The sequence below is a fragment of the Gekko japonicus genome, unplaced genomic scaffold (genome assembly GCF_001447785.1).
Source record: "Gekko japonicus isolate JY-2015 unplaced genomic scaffold, Gekko_japonicus_V1.1 scaffold3169, whole genome shotgun sequence".
In the NCBI taxonomy this organism is placed as follows: Eukaryota; Metazoa; Chordata; class Lepidosauria; order Squamata; family Gekkonidae; genus Gekko; species Gekko japonicus.
The window spans coordinates 55323-64533 of record NW_015166521.1 but is presented as its reverse complement, the minus strand read 5'-3'; positions in this window follow the sequence as shown (position 1 = coordinate 64533).

Here is a 9211-nt window from a genome sequence, read left to right as displayed (position 1 = left end):
ACACATGATGTCTGTTAGGAGCAGATGACAGGAGAATTGTAGTGATGTGAGTGGGACTTTTTTAGGGCAGGAAAATGGATATCATTCCTTCTAGACAAGGAGCTAATGGGCTTAGACTGCATTCCTTGCTAAAAGATTGAACTAAAAGCATATTTGGGAAAGAGCATATTGAGTACAGGGAGAACCAAAAACAAGTTGATTTACATCATGGTGTCATGTGGAAGCTTCAAGAAAGTATTCCAGTTAGGAAGCCTAGGCAGAAAAAAACTTCTGGAAGAAGTTCTTGTCTCCATTTGTTTTTCTCTAATGAGAATGATTGCAAATCACCAGTAGATGTCACTGTTAGCATGTGCTAATGAGAAAGGAATAATAATGACTATTGTATATTGTAGGTTTTTCATACTTCTAATATCAGTATGTGTATGGTTCTCAAGATTTCTCTTTCTTCTGCAGTGTGGACATTACCATCTTGGCATTTTTATCTGTATTGCTCTTTACTTATTTTTGATACATGGATACAAAACATGACCAAAGCTTAGTCAAAGATAACATTGTGATTTTTAAAGCAAATTTTTATTTTGGCATGCTTCTGCCTATTATATTGTTGAGTCCTGATTGAATGGACTATTGCATATGTGTGTAGCAGACTGCTGAAATCTCTCTCACTCACCAACACATACATCCCTCTTCTGTTGGCTGAGGTATTTCCTGGGAATTGCATGCCCAGTACCTGTTTTTGTTTGTCATTTTCACTGTATAGTCATAGCCCTGCATAGATAATGGCTGTTGATTTGATATTGCAGACTGTCCCACAGGTTGTCTTCCTTTATAGCCCCTTGTTTTTCATTCAGTGGAGATTTCTGGGGAAGTCTACAAAATAGGGACAAGTGGTAAAGGAAGAGGCCCTTGTGAGAAATTTCATTTTTCATAAATAATTGAAAAATGTGATTTTGTGAAATTATTTTCTAGCTGTCTTACTTTTCTAAATAAATGGGTTCACAAAATAAAACCCTCAAATATATTAGTTGATCCAAATCTCACTAGAGTCAAATGCTCCAATGATTTGTCTGGATATCTGTGCACATAAGGTACTTTTTCATGCTGCTGCTCTAACTCCCAACCTTCCTTCTTCGCTGAATTGCTGCAGAACCACCTAATCCAGCCTGAGCCAGGGACCAACTGTATTCATCACCCCTTCTGGGATCTACCTTCATGGAAGGGCTACAATGATCATAAAACAGTTCTTTCAAGGCTTGTCCCAGCCAAGTTCCCCAAAAGGAAACCATGGCCAATAGTATTGAAAGCTGCCCACACCTCGAGATGCTCAACTTCACTGCCTGGAGGTTGAGCGGCAACAACTGAACTCCTTGGGTTTCACAAAGGGGGTGGTGGAAATTATGTTAGCTTCTAGGAGAGGGTCCACCAATCGGGTCTATAATAATACCTGGAAGTTCTGTTCCTGGTGTTCTGTTCCTGGTATGCAGAGAAGGGATTAGATCCAAGAACAGTCCCAGTGGGTGATGTTCTGGCTTTTCTCCAACGGGGGCTGGAAAAAGGCCTTAGTACTAGTACTCTGAAGAGGTAGGTGGCAGCTATTTCAACAGTATGGGGAGCTAGGAAGGGGAAGTAATTGACATTACACCCACATGTTAAGCGTTTTTTAAGAGGGACAACACTCTTGAATCCACTTCAAATGTACCGTTTTCTGACTTGGAACCTTAATGTAGTTCTCAGGGCCCTAAGTAAAGCACCTTTTGAACTAATGTCCTCCTGTAGCCTTCTTAGTAGGGATTACGTCCGCCAGGCAGGTGTCAGAATTGAGGTCTCTATCCACTGATAAAGACTTCTGTGTTTTTCATAATGACAGAGTGGCCCTTTGGCTGGATCCTGCATTCATCCCTAAGGTGAATTCAGTATTCCATAGGTCCGAGGACATAGTGCTACCATCGTTTTGCCCTAATTTTTTTGTTGTTGTTCAGTTGCACAGTCGAGTCCGACTCTTCGCGACCCCATGGACCAGCTCCCGCCAGGCCTTCCGGTCTTCCGCCGTCCTCTGAAGCGTGCTCAATTTCATGTTGGTTGCATCTATGACACTGTCTAACCATCTCATCCTTTGCCGTCCCCGTCTTCTTTGACCTTCAATCTTTCCCAGCATCAGGGTCTTCTCCAGTGAGTGCCCCCTTCTCATTTGGTGGCCAAAGTATTTGAGCTTCAGTTTCATTATCTGGCCTTCCAGGGAACAGTCAGGGTTGATTTCTTTTAGGATTGACTGATTGGTTCTTCTTGCAGTCCAAGGGACTCTCAAGAGTCTTCTCCAGCACCATAGTTCAAAAGTTGCCCTAATCCAAAACATCAAAGGGAAAAGGAGTGGCATTGTTTGGATGTATACAGAGCACTCAGTTTTTACCTAGACAGAACTAAACAGTTCAGAACCACTGATGCCCTATTTGTTTCCTTTAGAAAATTGTCCTTGGGCATGAGAATTTCAACCTCTACCATGAGCCGGTGGTTGAGGGGTTGTATTATTGTGGACTATAAGGCCCAAGGGTTGCAGCCACCCCAAGGGATAACCACACACTCTCTGAGGGGAGCTGCTACGTCTGCAGCCAATAGGGCTTTGCCTTCAATGAAGGTCATTTGTAGGGCAGCTATGTGGAAGTCGCTCCATTCGTTTATGAGACACTACCGAATTGATAAACTGGCCTCTGCAGAGGCAGCATTCAGTAGAAGGGTACTGCAACACACTGTCTAGACCAGGAAGCTCCGGTCCCACCCTGGGATGTACTGCTTTTTTAAGTCCCAGGACCACCGGAGAATGGAAGATTTGTCTTCACTTACCATGAAGCTTCTTTCTTAGTGGTCCTGGAGTGTGGCAGTCCTCCCCACCCTTAGAGGGCTTAGTCTTCCACGGTTTCGGAGGGTGTAATAGCCTAGGAGGGAGAAAACTGTCCCCAAAGGCCTACCCTGGGTCATGTTTGCAGAAAGCATGAGTGGGTTAGTACAGTGGGGAGTGACTCAGGAGGGGGGATGGAGGAGTGCTGTTGGTCCTCTCTCAACTCCTCGTTTAGTCCAAGAGGGTTGGGGGTTCAGTTAGTTGTGTTGGTTCTCGTTGTGGGGAAGCGTTTTGTTTGTATGTCCTTTCATAGTTGGTTTGGGGAGTTCGCTGCTTGGACTATGACTGGGGAAGCAGAGGACAACCCCCTTCCCCATAGGGACCAAAAATGGTTGGCTGGCCCTGTCTTTGGAGGAGGAGCTGTGATCCCAGGAGTAAGGACTGCCCTACTCCAGGACCACCAAGAAGGAAGCTTCACGGTAAGTGAAGACAAATCTTCTGTTTCCCATTATTTAAGTTTGGCTCTGGGGATCTGATCTTTTGATTCACTTGTCTAAAGGTATTCAGGGCAGAGTGCTGTGGTAGCTCTGCAACTGTGGAATAGCCACCCCCCCAATGAAACCCACAAGTTAACATTGCTACTTAGCTTTTGGTGCCAGGTTAAGTAGGTATTGTTGTTCTCTGCTTTTTAGATGCTGTTGGTTTTAGTATTTTGTTGTTCTTATTTGGTTTTATGCTGTAAGTTTAAAATTTGTTTTCTGTTTTAATCACTTCGTATGTTTTAATGGAAAGATGGTAATAAAGGTTATCAATGTTGTTTTTATATATGCGGTGGCTCAAGTGGTTAAGACGCTGAACTGCAGGCTGTGGAAGGTCGGTAGTTCAGCAGTTCGAGACTCGAGTGTGCCGCATGACGGAGTGAGCTCCCGTCTCTAGTCCCAGCTCCTGCCAACCTAGCAGTTTGAAAGCAAGAAATTGCAAGTAGATAAATAGGTACCACTTCGGTGGGAAGGTAACAGTGTTCCGTGCGCCTTGGTGTTTAGTCATGCCGGCCACATGACCACAGAAATGTCTTTGGACAGCGCTGGCTCTTGGGCTTTGAAACGGAGATGAGCACCGCAACCCTAGAGTCGGATTCGACTGGCTTTCGAGCAAGGGAACCTTTACCTTTACCTTTTACAGTATACATTCTATAAATATTTTAAATTTTATGTTCTGAAGGTTCACTTAACAAAACTGTGACATCTTAATTTGGAGGATAAATATATTACTTGAAAGAAATTATTAGTGAGTGTTATTATTGCAAAATGTATGCCTTATCATAATGCTCTGTTGTTACTTACCATGGTTTGGACCTGGGGCTAACTTTGCATTCTCTGCTGGGCGAGTAGGATACAGCCAGGCAGCTGTCTTATGTAGGACAGTTGTTGCATGCCAGGCTTGGGAAGGCACACATACCAATAGCTGACATTCTGCAGAGCTGTATGAGAGTCACATCTTGGTGCCAGTAGAAATCGATCCTATGACCTGCAGTGTTTTCTCATTGTCTCATAAGTCTGTAACAAAATATTCTATTAATGCTTCATAGCTTTTCTTAAATCTTCTAGTAATTTGAAATTTTACCCAGCAATAATTTACCATGATGTAATGCAGAATCTTTTTTAAATACATAAAATAATGTATTTTAGTACACATTACAAATTTCCCAGTACTTAATCAGAGCATCTGATTTCAGAATTTTTAACGAAGGAGTTCCTGTATCAGAGGTATACCACTGCTATCAGAAAGAAAAAAACACAGTTTTACCTTCGCATTCACTGGAGGGTGTGACTGAATGGCAAAGAAAAGCGGAATATTATATTGAGAAACCACAATTAGAATTGTTGGGAGAGAAAGTAAGACATTTTACTCATGATTTCTCTTTTGTCAAATTCTAATATTTTGAAATATAACATGCTATTATCCTGAATAACTTCTGGTGCATTTTCAGAAAAACAGGAAAAAATCCCTGAATAACCTGTTTTACGACAGATGGTTTAATCTGGCCATTGAATTATTACAGCCACGATTCCGAGAAAAATTTCATCAGTGCTAATGAGTCTACCTAAATATATTTGGAATTGCCTTTTTTGATACAGATAATAGGTTGTGATTCCCAATCCCTTGGTGATTCATGAGGTGTGAGTACTGTCACTTACTAGATGAGAAAATATTGACCTGTAAAAAGCCAATACCTTTTAATGTGAGATTAAGGAGATTGGATGGTTGATCTCCCTAGCAGCGTCATTCTCCCACTAGGAGAAGCTGACCTTTGTTTCTAGAACTATGATGTATTGGGCCTGATGTACTCATGCAGGAAAATGTGGTGGGAATAATGTAGTGAGAATGCTGAGGCGGTAGAATGGACTGTACCACTTCACACTGCAGGTGGAGGATCAGGGAGGTTCACATTTTGGAATACTCTTCTACACTAAAACTCCTTGAAATTAGAAAACCAGCACAGCAAGGAACATGCTGTAGTAAAAACTTTCTCCTTGCTTTGCCAGTTTTCAATTTGCAAATGAATCGTTCCTGATCAGAATCAGATTCCATGACCTGCAGTTCAAAGTGGAACATTCCATTCTACCATCCTTAACATTTTGCCACTTCATTCCCTGATATGTGTAAACCAGACCTTAGTCACCTGCCTAGAGAAGGCAGGAGGTTTGATAGGCAGAACCTCAAGTATGAATATGCTTCCTTTTTTCCCCTCTGCTTTTTTCCAAGCAGGCTCACCTCAGCTTGTTCTGACCTCCTTGAACTCTGGGCTGTTTGGGTTTTTGTGTCTCTTTCGTAGAAAGGTCTCCCCTCTCCCCTTTTTACTCCCCCCCCAATTATTTCATGGGAGAGGCACTTGCTTTTACATCTTACCATTGGGTTCTGGATTCTGAGGGTTTTTAGGATTCTCACCCCTTGCTGCCATAGTCCTTGCATCATCTACAGCCTGTTTCTGTTTACCATTCTTGTGGAATTAACTCTGTATAGGATTGCAGCTTCAATCCCTAGTCTCTGTTAAATCCCTAATCCTAAACATGCTATAGATTTATTTTTATGCAGTTACTTCTACTCTAATGTTGTAAATTTATAATAAGGATGTTGGTAATTTGTCCTGATCCAAAGAGTGTAGATTTCTAGCTGTAAATCAGTCATCTTTGACGTGGTCTCTGTGCTTCACACCCATGGGATACAGTGCGCCTGCGCTGGATTGATTGGCATTGTAGCAAGCTCTAACGGATTTTCGCGCCCAGACCTCAGGCATGCTGCAGGAACCCCCACCACGCATGCCCAGAGGGGAGGGCATGGACATCTCACCAGTTCCTTTCTTTCTGCCTTTCCGGAAGCATCTTTCCTTCGTCGGTCAGATTGGTAGCTATTTTCCTCAGAGGCTCTTCGGATTTCTCTTCAGTTTTTCCTCTTAGTTTTCACCTTTCCTTCACTTCTTCGTTTTTTCTTAACAAAAAACCTTTATTTAGTTGTGAGGGGGAAGTTTTTCGTATTACATCAGTTTGGCCTCCCCCCCCTCGACTTCTTTTCTTCTCCATCCATTTTAATTTATGGAGAAAAGGTGGGTTTTTTTCAAATGTTGTAAAGGGTGCGGCAGTAAGCTCGCTCTGCCGGACGGCCACACTCGTTGTATTTTTTGTCTTGGTGAGATGCACAGACCAGAGTCCTACAGGTATTGTGCCAAGTTCTCCAATCAAACTAGGAAGAACCAAGCGGTGCGTCTCCGGGTGGCGTTACTACAATCGGCGCTAAATCCCGCTTCCGCCATGGATCCCTCCGGGTGGCGTTACTAGAATTGGTGCTAAATCCCCCTTCCGCCATGGATCCAGAAGTACCAGTGAGACCATCGACATCGACAGCTCCAGCTTCGTAATCCTCATCCAACATCATCCAGTCGATATCGAAACGTCCAGTACCGATGGCTCAGTCTTCTGCGTCCACTCCCGTGAAAAAGAAAAAGGAGAAATTGGGTAAAGAGCACAAGTCCGCCAAAAAGGGTTCCTCTAAGGCCCTAAAGGTGTAGAAGGAGGGAAAAGTCGCGGGTTCTGCACTGGGTAATGCCCCTAAGGTGCCCCCCGTTCCGACGACAGTATCGACATCGGAAGCTCCAGTCGCTCCACCGATACCGACTGATGGACTCTCCAATACACCAGCTAGACCACGACACGCTGGTCGACATGCGTCCTTTCTCCGACATCGATAATGTCGAGATCCTCAGTCATCCCCTGGGCACGGATCATCCTCCCTCTGCTCAGTCATCGATGTCAACGGTCTCGGAGTTCTGCACCGATATCGATGCAGGTTGGCATCGACAGATCCCTCCAAACACTCAACGTCATCCTACCCATCTGTTTGCTGAAGATCGGCCTTTCGATATCGATGATCGGGCGGATAGGGGCTGCTCACGGGGACGAGATACTATGCTGTCTCCAAGACGCTCCTGCTCTAGGAGTAGATCCCCATGAGTCTTCCTACCCCCACCACCTCCTGCCCTCTCCTGGGATCACCGTCAACCACGTTATCTTTATGGAGCTTATCCACCCACATCTGTGCCGTGGTTGACTCCAGCAGGTTACTCGGATTGGGATCGTTACTCTGCTCACAGATCACGGTCACCCCGTAGATCGAGGTCGACACCCTCAGCGTCTCTTTCCGAGCCTCCGAATCATGCATCTGAAGATCCTCCTCAACACCAACCAGATCAATATTGTCCTCCCAATCCCCCTATCCCACCGTCTATAGCACTACCCATGTCCACGGTCCTGTTACAGGCAGCTAAAGCACCATGGGATAAACCATCATCGGCTCCAGTGTCCACACGCCGCATGGACCATATGTATAGAGTCCAAGAAACAGGAGTGAAATTCTTATTTGCCCATCCTCAACCAAATTCAATGGTAGTTACTTCCTCATCCAAGACAAAGAGAACCCATTCTGCCCCTTCAGACAGGGAGAGCAGAAAGCTAGATGCATTCGGATGATGTTTCTACTCTACTGGAGCGCTAGGGGTGAAGACCACCAACTACTTAGCGTGTAGGAGTACCAATACACTTTGTGGGAGAGGCTCTCCGAGCTCTTGGCAAACCTTCCAAAAAACAAACGTCAGGCAGCCCGCATCATCCAAAAGGAGGGCATGGTGCTGGCAAAACAACAAATTAATACCTCTAAACGTGCCCTAGACACCTGCTCAAGGACAATGGCTTCAGCCATAGCTTTCTGAAGACATTCCTGGCTACGTAACAGCAATCTACAGCCAGATACAAGAACATACGTAGAGGACCTCCCCTTCGATGGCCTTGGTCTTTTTAATACTACAACAGACACCATATTACAAGACATGGACAAAAGCATAAAAGCCTCTCGTGCTCTGGGCGTTTCTTCACGAAGCAGCAATACTGGCCTCGTTCCTGGTCTTGAGCCTGGCAAAAACGTACCCCAAACCGTCAGTCTCCTGAGCGGCATGGAGGCCACATACATCCTCTGGAAGCCAGAAGCCCACATTTCAGAAACCCAGATTTGGATCAAGACAACAATCCTCCCGCAGTAAGCAGGCAAAGCCCACCAAACAGGGTTTTTGACTTCCATGTCTTTCAGTCACCCACCCGTCTAACCCCCTTCCTCCAAATTTGGCGCCTCATCACCACAGACGAATGGGTGCTGTCCATCTTGACCCAGGGTTACCGCATAGAATTTATTTAGAACCCCATTACTCCTGTCTTCATCTCCACACCCCCTTCTCCAGTCCTTCTGGAAGAAGTGTCTGTCCTTCTGTAGAAGGGAGCCATCGAGCCGGTGCCACTGCATCTACAGGGCGAGGGATTCTATTCCCACTATTTCACTGTTCCAAAGCGAGATGGAGGCGTTCAACAAATTTTAGATCTATGGGCGCTAAACTGCTTTGTGAGCTACCACCGCTTCCGCATGGCATCCTTGCAGCAGATTCTGCCACTTCTCCAGAAGAACATCTGGATGGCCACCCTCGACCTCCAGGATGCGTACTTCCACCACCATCCACCTGTCCCATGGCCAATACCTACGCTTCGCAATTGGTCAACATCACTACCAATATGCAGTTCTGCCATTCAGCCTTTCAAGTGCACTGAGAGTCTTCACAAAGACGATGGTGGTGGTCGCGGCCTTCCTTCGTCTCAAGGGTATCTCCATCTACCCATACATCGATGATTGGCTCTTGGTTGCAACTTTCAGGGATGCCCTAGTCTCAAACATCAATGAGATGCTAACACTGCTGGGAAACTTGGGTCTGCAAGTAAATCTGGAGAAGTCTAAACTTCAACCAGTCCAGAAAATACACTACATCAGTGCGCTACTGAACTC